The sequence below is a fragment of the Tinamus guttatus genome, unplaced genomic scaffold (assembly GCF_059628265.1).
Source record: "Tinamus guttatus ecotype Peru unplaced genomic scaffold, ASM5962826v1 Tinamus_guttatus_pri_ptg000356l, whole genome shotgun sequence".
Lineage (NCBI taxonomy): Eukaryota > Metazoa > Chordata > Aves > Tinamiformes > Tinamidae > Tinamus > Tinamus guttatus.
In genome coordinates this window covers 1231732-1247211 of record NW_028288890.1, presented here as the reverse complement: position 1 = coordinate 1247211, position 15480 = coordinate 1231732, and positions in this window count along the sequence as shown.

Genomic DNA, 15480 nt, shown 5'->3' with positions numbered 1-15480 from the left:
GCAGCTCCACATCCCTCTTGTACTGTGGAGCCCAGAACTGGACACAGTACTCCAGATGTGGCCTCACCAGGGCTGAGTAGAGGGGCAGGATCACCTCCCTCGACCTGCTGGAGACGCTCTTCTTAATGCACCCCAGGATCCCATTGGCCTTTTTGGCCACGAGGGCACACTGCTGCCTCATGGTCAACTTGTCGTCCACCATGACACCCAGGTCTTTCTCCGCAGAGCTGCTCTCCACAAGGTCGGTCCCCAGCCTGTACTGGTGTCTGGGGTTATTCCTCCCCAGGTGCAGAACCTTGCACTTGGCCTTGTTGAATTGCATGAGGTTTTTCACCGCCCAGTTGTCCAGTCTGTCCAGGTCCCTCTGGATGGCAGCGCAGCCCTCTGGGGTATCGGCTACTCCTCCCAGTTTGGTATCATCAGCAAACTTGCTGAGGGAGCACTCTGTGCTTTCATCCAGGTCATTGATGAATAAATTGAACAGGACTGGACCAAGGACTGACCCCTGGGGGACCCCACTAGCCACAGGCCTCCAACTAGACTCTGCACCGCTGATCACCACTCTCTGGGCCCTGCCATCCAGCCAGTTCCTAATCCATCTCACTGTGCACTCATCTATCCCACACTTCCGGAGCTTGCCCAGGAGGATGTTGTGAGGGACGGTGTCAAAAGCCTTGGTGAAGTCGAGATAGACGACATCCACCGCTCTCCCCTCGTCTATCCAGCCGGTCATTTCATCATAGAAGGCTATCAGGTTAGTCAGGCAAGATTTTCCCTTGGTGAATCCATGCTGACTACTCTTGAGCACCTTCTTGTCCTCCATGTGCCTGGAGACAACGGCCAGTATGAGCCGTTTCATCACTTTTCCGGGGACGGAGGTGAGGCTGACTGGCCTGTAGTTGCCTGGGTCCTCCTTCTTGCCTTTTTTGAAGACTGGCGTGACATTGGCCTTCTTCCAGTCTTCCGGCACCTCCCCCGTTCTCCAGGATCTTTCAAAGATGATGGAGAGCGGCTTAGCTATGGCATCTGCCAGCTCCCGCAGCACTCTGGGGTGCATCCCATCAGGGCCCATGGATTTGTGGGTATCGAGGTTCCTTAGGTGCTCTCTGACCCAATCTTCCTCTACCCAGGGCAAGTCTTCCTCTCCACCCGCTTCTTCTCTTGCCTCTAGGGCCTGGGGCTCTAAAGGGCTGCCCTTGGTAAACACCGAAGCAAAGAAGGCATTGAGCAACTCTGCTTTTTCTGTGTTATTTGTAACCAAGGTGCCCATCCCGTCCTCCAGCGGACCCACGTTCTCCCTGATCTTCCTTTTGCTGTTAATGTATTTGAAGAATTTTTTTTTGTTATTTTTAACGTCCCTTGCCAGCTTGCCTTCCAGACGTGCCTTAGCCTTCCTTGTCGCATCCCTGCACTCCCTGACCATGTTCCTGTATTTCTCCCAGGGGGCCAGTCCTTTTTTCCACATTCTGTATACCGCTGCCTTCTGCTTGAGCATTGCCACAAGCTCCCGGCTCATCCACGCAGGTCGCCTGCCCCCTCTGCCTCCCTTCCTACACACAGGGATGCACTGTTGCTGGACGTGGAGGAAGTGCCGCTTGAAAACTAACCAGCTCTCCTGGGCCCCCCTGCCTTCTAGAGCACTAGCCCATGGGATTCTACCGAGGAGGTCTCTGAAGAGGTTAAAGTTGGCCCTCCTGAAGTCCATCGTCGCAAGGCTACTTACAGCCCTGCCTCCTCCTCGTTGAATCCTGAACTCCACCAACTCATGGTCACTGCAGCCGAGGCTACCCCCCACCTTAACATCTCCCACTAGGCCCTCCCTATTTGATAGCACGAGGTCCAGTAGCCCACCTCTCCTCGTCGGCTCCTCCACAACCTGCGTCAAAAAGTTATCGTCGACGCTCTGCAGGAACCTCCAGGACTGCTTATGCCTGGCTGTGTTGTCCTCCCAGTTGATGTCGGGGTAGTTGAAGTCCCCCATGAGAACCAGGGCCTGTGACCGTGAGGCAACATCCAGCTGCCTATAGAAGGCCTCATCAACCTCCTTGTCCTGGTCAGGTGGCCGGTAGCAGACACCCACCACAGTGTCTCTTCCTTATCCAGGTAACGGGGGAACAGCAAGTTAAAGCACTGGTGTTTGAACCGTGAGCTTTTAATACCTGCCAAGAGCAGCTGGGGCTGTCGCCAGCACTTTCTGCTTCTGGTGGGGATAAGTGTGAGCCATCCTGGGGCAAATATCTTCCCGTTCTGCTCCACCGCTGTGAGAGGGAGCAGAGACAGATGTAAGAGGACGAACTGCTGAATAATGATCATAGCCCATTAGCTAAAATCCTGCCTTGACAGATCAAGGGAGGTGGCTGCAGGGTCTTTTTCTCCACACTTCAATCTGGAGCAGTGACAGCCCAGGATATTGCTGAGCATTTATCACGGCAAAGAGGGCAGCGGTGGCGGGAGGCTCTGTCTGCTACCAGCCGAGGCTCAGCCCGGGGCTTTGGAGGGGAAGGCGGGAGGGATGAGAGCGGCGGCGCTGCCTCGACGGCCGCGAGGAGCCGTCACCGCGGCACTGAACGGGGCTGCTCCCGCTGGCGCGTGTCCGTGCGCGGAGCGGTGCCGGGCGGCCGTTCGGAGCAGCTCGCGGAGTCCTGTCCCCGGTGAGCACCTGCCTGTGCCAGCAGAGAGCCGCTTCGGAGCACACGTCTCCTTCGGGGAGGAGGATGGGAGAAGCCCTTGCTGTCATGGGAGAAGGAAACCTTGCATGAAACGTTGGCGGGACCTACCAGCACCCTGTGAGGGCTGCTAATTGCAAACACCAGGGAAACTGGTCTGAAATGGGCCAAGCAAGGCTGCCCAAGCAGTCACCTGCAGGCCACACCAAGGTGGCGAAACGCTGGCTTTGCTGCAGAGGGATCTCTGCTCCCTGAGGCTTGTCCTACTGCCGCGTGTCCTTAGTGCTGTGTTTTCCTAGCTGGGGATCACTCAGAGAGCCAGGGGCTGTGTCTGTTCATGGTACCTACAGTTGCCCATTTGATACTCTTAGTTTCTAGCTGAAGGTTCTCAAAGAGAAGAGGAGAACAAGACAGGGGCGGAGATTGAAATCTCACAAGGTTGTCCAGATGGGTCTTTTGCTGCAGGCAGCTTCAAGCATCATTTCTTAGTTCGCATCAATAAGGAACCTGAAGATGTTTCAAAGGAGTTTTCATCTAATCACAGGAATCAAGGCCCAGATGCTGAACTGGTGAACGGGGAGTCTGTCCCCCTCACAATCTGCAGAGGGGCTGGTGCTGCTGGGCAACACTCTCCTGAACCTCCAGCTGCTGCAGGCAGGCGATTAGGGGCGAGAATGATGCTTCGTTTAAAAAATAAGCAGTGACAGTCTACATCTCAGGTTGCAAATGTCAGCACAAAAGGTTCCCACGTCAGAAAAAAAGAATCAGCCCCAATTCAGCAGCTGAAGAATGAATTTGATGCACATGAGCTGGAGAACCGGAGAGGGAGGTGGAGGAAACACTGGCTTGGAGCATTTGGGGGTAAAATAACATCAGCAGTGAAAAGAGCAGAGGGAGATCGGGCAGGCCTGGCCGTCAGCTCGCTGATTCAAGATCCACCCTGAAAAGTTATTCCTTTCCTGGGGAAAAGCTGCCTCCCTGCACCAAGAGCCGGCCCTGACGCACTTCTCAGGGAGAGGCATCTTACTGCTCCCGCAGGAGATGCATTTGGACAGTGCAGTAAGTGATTTCAAGAGCTGCCAGTGTATTTACAATAAGCCCGAATTTTCCCGTGCTGAATCGCTTGGGGAGAGGTGTTGGGCCGCAAATTCCCAGCCAGGCAGTCGGATCACACCTTGACAAATTGCAGCGCGGGTGGAAGTTTGCTCTGCGGTGGTGTTAAGCGCGCAGCGATTAGCAACCTGCTGCGCCGGGAGCGCCGCGACGCGCGCGGTGACCGCTGAGCCCGGCGCTGGCCGCGGTGTGGGGGCTGCGAGACCCTGTCACGCTGCCCGGGGTCTCCCGCTGTCCCCCCCGGGGCTGCAGCCCTCACCCCAGCGCGGTCGGTCCCGGCCGGAGGGCTCCGCTGCGGGATGCTGCTCCGGGATGCTGCCCGCCGGGTCTCCAGGCACTCAGGATGGGGCAGGAGTTTTGGTGTGGTGCTGTTTTTTGGGAGGAAAGGTGGAAAACGTAAGTTGCTCAACATAAACCGCTCTGCAGAGGGAACCACCTCCAGGAACATCTGCAGAAATGCTGCCCCATGCTCTAGGTGGGAGAAACACCTAGGGCAGGGGGATCCCCTTGCTCTGCAGGTCCACAAGGGAGCCAGATCAGGGCTTGCCCTGAGTCACAGCCCGGAATTCGCAGCACTGCCATCCCCATCCATCACCGCACGCCGGGCTGGGATCAGACATTCCCAATTAGCTCATGTCCTGTCTTTGCGAGGCTCCTTTCAGGCTGATCACTGTGAAGCCGGTGGTCGCTGGCTGCTCTGAGGCTGTTCTCCAGCGCTGACATCAAATCAGCAGTTTCCCTGCTCAGCTTAATGCGACCTAGTGGAAACGGGCTGGTGTAAGAATCCCCACGCATCTCCTCGGGAAGAGCTTCAAAGCCTCCTTCTCCTTAAATGTCTTTTCTACTTACATCTTCTACTTTGCATTTTTATTTTTCAAACACCTCCTAATCACATTAATTAATACATTCGGGTATTATTCTTTCTGGCTTTCGTCTAACTTAAATCATCATTAATTAGCATATTGCCATGGCTGTGTTGTTATTAAAGTCCGACATAACCTTGCACTTCATCATGAGCCCAGGAAATACTTTGGAAATGAGCTCAAATGTTGGAGAGCCCTTTGGGCTGCGCACCAGGACTCCTGCCTTTATTTCCCTCTAATTACTAGAGCCTGTCTGGGTCCTGCAGTAGCATCTTGAGAGCAAAGCTTGTCCCCTCGCCCAGAGATTGGAGATAAATATAAAGCAGCTTAAACACCATCCAGCTCTGTCCATGTGAAGGGCTGGAGGGAAGGAGGGTCTTGGAAAGGAGAGGATTGCAGCAGCTCTGCTCGGAGGGACAGGGACATTCGCTTGATGTGATACTTCACACCACTCCCTCCTGCTTGCAGTCTCTCATGGGCAAAAGCAGATGTTTAATCCCTTTGACATCCTGATTACTGTGGCCAGGGAAGCTGGGCAAGTTTCGAGGCCTTCAGACACAAATTGCTCAAGATTTTGGCCTTTAACTGGGTACACTTGGGTCAAAAGATCCCTTGCCCCTTCACCTTCCCTCTAGCCCGGCTGGGAGGCAGACGCCACAGGGGCAACGTAAGGGGCTTCAGGGACCCTTCAGCCTGTTTGTTTGTGTCCCCTGGGAAATTCCCACTCGGGAGCAACGCGAGCCCTCCCTCCCCTCCTCGCGTTTCCTCTCCCTGCTCCCGGCAAGCGAACAGCCGTGATCGATGATGGGTGTCAGCGCGGTGCCGGCGCGGGGCCGCGCGCGGTGCTGCCAGCGCTGGTCCCCGCGGAGGGGAGTCAAGCAGATAAGGATCACGGCCATTAATCATAATTAGAGGTGCCAGGGCGGGTCAGGGTAAATAGACCCAGGCTCATTGCAGCCTTCAAGCTGAAGGCGCGGGGGCCCCGGCTCCTCCGCTCTGTTTTCTGCTGCTTGGTGCAGGATGTGGGCTGGAAATTAATGAGGGAAGATGCTGCCCCTCTCCCCATGAGTCGGGCCATGTGTTAGAGAGGTGGACAGACAGACAGACAGCAGACAGTGTTCATACCTGTCTCTTGTCCACGCACTGAGATTCCCAGAACCTTTGGCCTCTGGCGAGTCTGTTTCCCTGGCTCCGGGTGTTCACAAGGCCGTGTTGCTTTTCCTTATGGGCAGAGTCACAAAATACTCTTGGGGCTTTTTTTTCAACTGTCTGACAAGATAGAAGGGCAAAAAAGTGGTCCAACTCTGCAGGCTGCTCCGTACACAAGAGCTGTGCTGCTGCTTTAGCTCTATCAGCTTGGAAAATGTATCCTTCAGTCGGTTTAAGCCCCTAGGCTTGATGTAGTTTTACTGCTGCCGTCTCTCTAAGGTGCTTTTACAGCTGCTATCTCTGAGTATTTACAGATGAGGAGACCAGAAAGTGAGAAGAGACTTCGCTGAGTTTGTCCAGGTCGCCAGCAGCAGCTTGAGGGGTCGTCCAAGGTGGGTTTTCTCCGTGTTACCTGGGGGGACCCAGGCTGCAACCCGCCCTCCTTGCTGCTCAGGGCAAAACGCCTCTTGCAGCCAGGCCAGAAACACTGGCAGAGCCTCCGGCATTGGCAGAAAATGCAGCGTTTGGTGGCCCTTAAATGTTCCCAGCCCAGCTCTTTGGGAGGGAAACTGAATTTTGTGTGTGCACAGCATCTCTCCAGGATGGTTTTGTCCCTGGATCAGGTTGTGCTTTTGCACGAGAAGGCGCTCGTGGGCCCGTGCTGGTGTTTCCACATGCTGCCACTGCATGAAAACTGCAGCGCTGATGGCTTTATAATGTCAGGTTATAACTGAGTTATATTTTGCCTCAGTCTCTGTTCATAAAAATTATTCTTGAACACGTCTCCAAAGCTTAAACTGTCAGCAGAGCTGTGACACCTTTTTAACTAACTCAATAAATCAGGTGCAGACTAAGCAACACGCTAAAGCGTTTGCTTAATCTGGAGTCAGTGAGACGATGGGACCCGCTACAAGTTAAGCACTCAGTTAACTGCCATGCGGGGTGGGATGAGCTTGCTAAATCCAGCCCTGCAGAGAGCTTTTTAAATATAGCTAATTGTGCATTGTGTTTAATGGGCAAGATCTAGCCTCCTAAATAACTAACAATTAATTATTAGGGACGTTCTTTAGCAATACATAATAGATACGGATTGCATTCAATAGCAAGGTCCATTCCATCTGTATTTGGAAAGGTCCGTTAGCATTTTGTTCAATATAATAAGTGGCCTATTAAAGCAGAATGAGATCTGTATTTCAGGCACTTTTTTCAGCGTGCGACTGATTCATCTCCTGCTTGGATGTGTTGGAGCAGGACCGACACAGCAGGCAGGAGCTGGGAGGGTGGCACTGGTGGCCCTGCAGCCCTGAGCATCCTCCTTGGAGCTCTCCTGTCCCTGTCACCTCCCCCTTACCCGCATGTCCCATGGGGGCAGTTTCCCCTTAGATGCTGCCTCTCCACATGTGCGTTTTGGCTTGGTGATGGCAGACACGGCCCTGTGTGTGGGGGAACACGACGAGGTTCATCTCGTCACTGCCAACCCGCAGCACCCAAAGGCCTGGTGTGAAGCAGCAAACATCTTGAAGAGACTCCAGCTTCCCTCTTCCTCGGGCGAAACCCAGCCTGGCGTCGCTCCATGTCCACGTGAGGCTCTTTGCTCTGGGATCTCAGTGCAGTTTGTATTTCACCTTTTTTCCACTCTGCAGTGATTCACTCACCGAGCCCCAGCCACTGCAGGACTAACACAGCTTTTTCCAGAGCCTGCTCCTGGACTTTCATGTGTTGGTCCCAAGCCTCTCTCCTCTAGTCCCTTTGCAACAGCCTTGCATAGAGGAAGGGTAGAAAAGGTGAGGAGTGACTGTGGAGAGCAGCAGGAGCGTCTCCTGTGATATCTTGGCCTCCTTTCAGCCCCATGGCCTCATACTCGCACAGCCAGACAGGCAGAGGAAGGATGGGGATGGCACAGGCATCAAAAAGCCCCTCTGTCCACCCATCCCTCCGTCCTGCCCTCTGCTGCTTGGCCTGCACTGAGGCAGGGCCACTTCTTGCCTTAAACCTGCAGCTGCTGGTGTGGTTGTTAGTGCAGGAAAGGAGATGCATTAACCAGAGGGGAGAGAACAACCTGAAGTGTTCATTCATCCATTTACGGACTTTGAAGTGTTCATTCATCCATTTACAGACATTTTTAATGGTGCTTTTGTTTGCCTATGTCTTCGTTTTGCCTCTCCCTCTTGACGTGTGCACAGAAATTTCAAGACTGAGACAAATTGGAAATTCCAGCACAGAGAAGGAGAAAATACCCCCACACACTTCCTTTCACATCCTCAAAACTCATGAGGTTGCTAAGTGATAGCAGTTCCGCGCTCCACTAACACACTTCAAGAACCTAAAATCTTAAAAGCAAGAAAATGGCTATTTAAGAACGTGATAATTCGTATGTTCCTCAGTAGCTACTAACAAGGTGCTCTGAGGGGAACTCAAAGCAGATGAGCAGTGGCTTCCATTTGAACTTGGCCCCATCTACATCTTGTCCAACAACGTGCGCCGGGACCAGCCCTGTGCCGGGCTGCAAGGAGCCGTGCGGTGCTGGTGTTCTGGTCCAGTTTGCCATCACGGAGCGTATCCAGTGGAGAGCCCGAGGCACCCGCACCGCTATCCATGCCTTTTCCGTGCCCAGGGAGCCACCACGAGGGCGGCATCGCCAGTACGAGGCAGGCAGGACATTGCTGTAACTCCAGCCTGGGGCTGGAGGCCGCTTTCCTTTGACCCGCGCTCCCATTGCTGCTCCAGACCCTCCACCAGCTCCTGCTGGCAGCAGAGAATGAATGAAATCAGCCCGGCCGTTTTCCTCGTCTTTCTGCTGGAGAGTCCCCTTTATTATTATTTTTTTCTTTTTTATGCTGCTGTTGGTAGGATTGCTGTTCTTTGATCCCATTTGAAATCATTGATTTACCGCAGAGTCCTCAATAAGCAATTTGGAGCAATTGAAGCTGTTACCTTGCTGCAGTTCACGTGGTGCTGGGAGTGGTGGCAAAGGGGGAAGGGAGGAAAGGAGAGGAAAAATAAAGAAAAATGGCTGGAGCTCTCCTGCTCCATCACTCATTGCATTGCAAGTGTCCAACCCCTGCAGAGGACTGGCTGTGATTTGTGTGGTACAATCCACGGAGGGGGAAAAGGATTAACCCAGATTTAATGGAGCAGAGGGCAGGAAATCAGGCTGAGATCCGTGGGCCTTGCCAGGGCACAGGAACTCCTGCAAGACAGGAGAAGATCCCAGGATGGATCCCAAGGGAAAAAAAAAGGATGAGACCTTGAGTTTTCCAGCATTGAATAGCAAGTGAACACAAAGTCTGTGGAGCAGCTGATAGGAAACACAGCACAGATACTCCAGCACCAGCCATGAGGTCTCTATTCCAGAGGTGAAACAACCAAATGTAGATGATCCTCACAGTGAGTCCAGGACCCCTGTTTAAAAAAAAAAAAAAGAAAAAAGAAAAAGAAAAGTACATTCTTTAAAATGTTGCAAAACTTTGTTGCAAGGTTTTCTTTTTCAAGTCAAAACTTACCTCTTGGTGCTACATGACATTTCCCCAGGAACCTTGAAAACCCCAGGTCCTCCCAACCCGAAGCTGCAGAAGGTTTAACTCCAAACATTTAGGAATTGTCAAAGCAAAAAGTTTTGGCTGACCTGAAGCTAAATGCTTCTTTCATTTCATTTTCATTTCTGGTTCAAAGATTTCTCCTCTTTTTACTGACATGGTTTGAAGTGGGAGTTGGATGGGTCAAAGATTTGTAACCTGAAGGTGCTAGTTCCTTTCCTACCTCTTTCAGTAGCTGAAAGTCTCCCTGGATTTGTATTTGCTGCCATAACTGTGCCTTGAGATTGGGGAAAGTACCTTTTTGTGATATACCAAGTTTTTGAAGAAGGGAAAAGGAAAATGCATCTGTAATTGGGCTGAGATTTCTATCTCTGCATCAATGATCCACGAAACAAAGCATTCCCTGCGGTTGTTAGGAGGAAGGCTACTTTCACAGCCATAGGGAAGAATGAGAAAACATCCCGGTGCCATGTGCTCTGGCTTGTAGTATTTTCTAGCAGTAATTTTCCAGTAACTTTATAAATTCCCAATAATAAAGATTCTCAGGGTTAGAAAAATAGCTCTCCCTAAGACACGAGGAAAGCATTTCTGGAACCTTTGCAATAGGAATCCACTTCTGTGGGATATTAAAACATGGCTTTTAAGTTACCAACATCTTTTTGACTGTAGCTGTTGGTGAGGAAGTCACAAGAGGTCGGAGAAGCTGCCCCAGACAGACGAAGCTTCCATGCTACCAGGTGAGAAGATCTCTACTTATCACTTTAATCTGCGTACAAGGAAGGCCACAAAGCCAAAGTAAAAATATAATATAATACAGAAATGACATGGCAAATGTGTGCTGTAGTGGCTTGAAACATTTCTGACTATGGTGAGTATAGAAAGTAATAAAATCAGATATAAAACAGATACCTGAAATCTACAGTAAAGATGCTTTTAAAGACAAACTAATAGGGAAATGATCATTTAGGGCAGAGATCTTGCTGTGCTTGCTTTGATTCAATAGCTGCTTTCCAAAAGAGTTGGAACTACTGTATAGAGGGCAGAGAAATGCAAGGAGGGTGCTTGTCCCCTCAGTACATTCACAAGGTGCCGTCTCTTAATCTAGGTAAATCAGTGCAGTCTGGTGTGGCCGGATCAGTTTTTTCCAGTCTAAAGAGGAAAAGGGTGAGATTTTTTTTTTAGGGAAAAAAAGGGGTTCTGAAGTTGTTTCTTCTCATCTTCTGCTGCTTGGAAAGCTCTGGCTTGTCTCTTGTATCTCCAGTTCAGCACCAACATTTCTCCTGTGACAACTTTTGCCTTTGGGCCAGGAATGGGGCTGGTGGGCTCCCATTTAGGCAACTCCAGAGACTAATAAGAGGGTTAGAGGAGCTAACAGAGGCACCAACATACACAGCAGTTTGTGCAGTTTTCTGGGCTTTGCTTAGATTTCCTAAAACAATAGTGGAGGTTGTGAATATTTTTTGGGAACCCTCTGAAGCTGCTTGCTGAGAGCCTTTGGTGGCCCCCAGAACGGCTGTGACACAGAGTGACACATTTCCTCCCCGTTAGGAGCCGGTTCGTCCCTGGCTGGCAGCAGGGCAGGGACCCCACGCTTGCCTGGGTCCCTGCTGTCCCCTTGTTCACAAGGGGAGCTGATTGGGGAGAAAAAAGATAAATCCCTGCCAGTCTTATTTTATGATGAGCCACGACTGAGTCACCCCCCTGCCCCAACCCCAGTCCATGTGTCCATGGCCCTGCACTTCCCTGGGATCTTGTTCGGCAGCTGTAGCTGGTGCTATAGCTGCGCCGAGGCCAAAACCCACCCGGAGACGTCCACGTTCTCAGTGTCTCCTTCTCAGCTGTGCCAACAACAGATTTTATTTGGGGGTTTTCTCCTTCTCAGTTCTGGAGCAGATCAGGAAAAAAAAATCGTTTCCCAGAGACATCATCTGTGTTTACGCTCTGTTCCAATCAAAATGTAAAGGGCTGGGGTTGGTTTCCAACTTTTTAAGGCAAACTGTAAACAGATGCAATCAAAGGACGTGTCAGGGGCAAAGAAACTTTGGATCAAAAGTTGAAGCACCTTATTGCAAGCCAAGAAAACACATCAAAGGAAATATTTTTATCTTTCAGTGTGGTTTGTTTCTTTGATTGTTCTTTTTCTTTCCCTCCTGGAGAATCTTGGTGTTTTAGACACAAAGGAGCTCAAGCAAAGTGGGAATGAAGCCAAGCAGCTGGTACAGGGCTTCGTGCAGGGCACAAACTCCAGGGCACAGGGCAAAAAATCCCGTTGTCCCCAAAACACCCATGGAGCATCTCCCTCTGGCTGCCTCCCGGCAGCACACGTCCCTCCCAATGGCCAGTGCTATCTATTTATCTAATGCTACAGTATGTGTCCTATTAAGCTGGAATTAAACGGCCGTCTGGGAGCTCTAATGAAAAGCCTCATTGGAGCTGCTGGATATTAGTGCTTATTTAGGCAGCAAATAGGGGGTTGGCAGCATCCAACAGGACCCAGGGAGCAGAGTCGGGAGCAGCCCCAGCCTGGCTCCCCTCGGCAGCTGCTGCGGGATGAGATGGGAATGCCCTATGGGATGAGAACAAGGAGGATGTCTGGCCGATGGGAGACAACAGCGAAACTCCTTTGGACAGGGAAGCTCCTCGGTCTGTTCCACCCTATACGACTCCCTCCCACCAGGGAGCTTTTGCTTGGCCCGCTTTCCACTCCGAGCACCTCCAAATCTGTTTTCTGCATCACTTTATCCACTTGGAAACATTTACCCGTTTAGATTTGAATGTCACCAACATGAACTGCATCCAGTGATTGATGGTGAGCAGCGAGGAATCCTTCCAAAGCTGCAGAAGGACTTTTTGAGCAGCTGGGAACAAGATGTCCATTAAGATACTCTTTTCTTCCACTGTCACTTCTGTCTGCATTTAGGCTTGGGCACTTTTTCCCTGCTTACTTATTTGACAACATTTTCTGAGCCTAATCCACTGAAACAACCTGAATTTTACAGGCTCTTGTAGTCATTTGGAGAGGGGAGAGGCAATTTACGGGAACATGCTGACTCCCAATCGGGCTGCCTCTGTTTTTAGTAGTTTTGGAAGGGGTTGGTCAGCTTGAATACAGTGGCTACAGTCTTAACTGGGAGCAGGCACTAGGAATTTGACGGAAAATGAATGGGTATGTAGGAAGATCAGCCTCCCTTGTCCCCAGCGGAGGTGGCCCTGCTGCAGCACTCCCTGACCTGGCCTCGTGTCACTTGGAGCTGCTCTGGACCATTTTGGGGGGCATTTGGGGCTCTGCAGGGACAAGATGCTGGCAGCTCTGTGCTGCTGGTCCCTCCATGTGGTTGATACAGCTGTCGGGGTGATTTTGGTCATCATTTGCCTCAATCCAGTTGCAGAATCCAGCACTTGGGACCATGCGCTGAAGCTCTGGCATTCCCCGGAGGCCTCTCAGTCCATAAACCAACGATTGGATTATACCAATCTGAATGCAGCTGTGTTTGCTGAGAATGAGAATACTCCTCGTTTACCAGGTAATCCCAGAATCGTTCAATATCAGCAAGCAGCAATTATTCCTCATCTGGTTTCACAGTTGAAGCGAGAAGTACGGGGAAGACAACACCTGCACGCGCGTCCACCACCCCAAGGCATAAACTGAGCCGGTGTTTATTAATCTGCTCAGCGGGGACCCGCCAGCCGGAATGTATTTCACTATTGAAACAGAAAGAACCAGGCTCCCGAGAACAAGCGTAATCATTTCCAGGGCATTGATCGGTGCCCGGCCGGTGCTGGCTCAGCAGTTTGGACCCTCCGTTTCCATTTTTGGAGTGCTTAACCCTCGGATAATTGGATTTGCGGTTGTTATTTTGAGCTCTGCTGCCCCCGGTGCCTCTGTGCAGCCCCCAGGGTACCGTGAGGAGCCGAAAGGGACGGGTGCTGCAGGGATGCGGGAGACAAGCGCGTCCCGGCATGCGGGGACGTCGGTGCCCTGGTGAGCAAACCCAGCAGCGCCGGAGCTGGGGCCGTGCACGGGTTTGGGCCCGTGCAGGGTTTCCATCATTGGCAGCAGTTTGAACCCTCCTAAAAGGCATCTTACAAGGGACAGAACTGGAAAGAATTAGTCCCATTGAGGCCATGGGAGGGCACCAAAGGCAGCGGGGACAGGAGGCAGGGGCAGCACCAACAGTGGGTGTAGGAGGCTACACTGGAGACATCCCATGGGAAAAATCCTACTGAAGAGGCAGAAGGAAACCTCCTACACGGGTCTGATGGCCCCAGCCCAGAACTGTGTCACACTGCATGGTCACGGATGCTCAAGCTGACATTTTAAGTACCTGATTAATTAATTAGCACTGAAGGCTGCACTTGGGGCCGCAGCCCTGAGCCACCACTGAGGCGCAGTCGCCCAGCATCTTGGTAGAGGAAAGATATATTAGGGTCAAGGTAAACTGAGGCACGGAGCAATGGATGAAGCGATTCTGCAGGGGACCTTGACAGGCTGAGGCTCTGAAACCAGAACCCTTTTTGTGAGATCGTGATGTGGTAGCAATGATGTCCAGAGGCATCAGGGCGGGCTCTAGAACTGGTCTGTGCCTGCAAGACTTTGCCACCAGTGAAAGGGCCAAGGTCCTTTCCAAGGATGCCCACCAAAGCCCTTGGAGTGTGTCCCAGGATGAGCAGAGGCAACTTGCAAGGAGCCTTGGGGATGTCCAAGAGACTTTCTTTGAACCTAGAGGACCCATTTGCCCCGCTGGTTGCCAGCCCCTCTAGCTGTTCCTACCACCTGCATTGCCAGGACCTGAACACTGCCGATTTTTTTCCCGTTTTCCCAGGTTGGCATCAGGCACCAAAGGTTGGCTCTGAGAGCTCGGCGGTCCCCACCTGGCTCTGCCAAATGAGGCACATGCCTCAGTTTGACTGATTGCTTCGGTCGGGGTGATTTATCCACTGCTGTTCGTGAAAGGATGGAGAGTGCCCTTGACACAGGTTCATTAGGATCGAAAACCAATAGTGCAGCAGGTTAAATTCTCCGGCTTTTGAGTATAGGGAAATGGGCTAAATGAGTGTTTTGAGTCAATCTGCTGGAAAAAAAAAAAACACCACCACACCTTGGTCCTGATCTATAGCCCTGCCTTTCAATCCACAAGTAGCCCATCAGCACTGTGTTTCCCAGGGGATAATGAACAAGCCGTGGCCGGGGCTGTATGTGATGGAACACGCTGGGTGCGTTTCCTCACGGAGCAGGACACCCCTAGCCCGGGTCCATCCAGGCTGGCGAGCGGCAGGAATTAACGGCAGGGAAATGATCCCACCCCGTGCTGATTCAGTGAAACCAAAAGGAATGTTTTGCATTACGGGAAGCAATGAAGCTTGTTTAAAATGCAGCTGTGATTCAAACGGATCTATCTCTCGTAATGACATGTTGATAATATCGCTGAAACGTTACCAGGGCAGTTTAACACAGGCCCCAACGTCACCTCGGGATGTCGAGGAGCAGAAGCAGCAGTTGGGCTGGCAGAGATGGGAGCCCAGAGAGGGGAGAGCTGCCCCCTCGGCGGGCACCGGGTCACGGGCAGATGATGCTTTCCCAGGAATGTCCTGGGGGCTGCAGCGGGGACGGTCCCATCACGCTCTGTCCCCAGGTTTCTGCTGCGTCACCTCATCCTATGCTCTGCCTCTTGGGAAAGTCACGGACTTCAAAAGAGGCCAAGGACATATCCCAAACCCTCCATGTCCCCCAGTCTGGTTCAAAAGCCAGTTTGAGCTGGGGCTGCTGGGAGGAGGTAGGTCAGAGATGAAGATTTGGGGGCTAATAAAGCTTTGGAGGAGCATTTCCATGATGGGGCTTCTTTTCATTGTGCAATGGGTCCCCCTGGGTCTGATTTTCAGTAAAGTCCAGAAGCAGATGATCCTCAGAGGTGGGTATTAAGTGCACATGTAAACGCAAAGACATAGAGAGGGCTGGGCCCGTGGAACAAAAAGTGAGACTTGAGATAAAGGAGGGTGAAGGGACTGCTCCTGGGAAGCAGCAAAGACGGATCACAGAGCACAAAGGAGGAGAGAGGAGAGGAGAGGAGAGGAGAGGAGAGGAGAGGAGAGGAGAGGAGAGAGGAGAGGAGAGGAGAGGAGAGGAGAGGAGAGGAGAGGAGAGGAGAGGAGAGG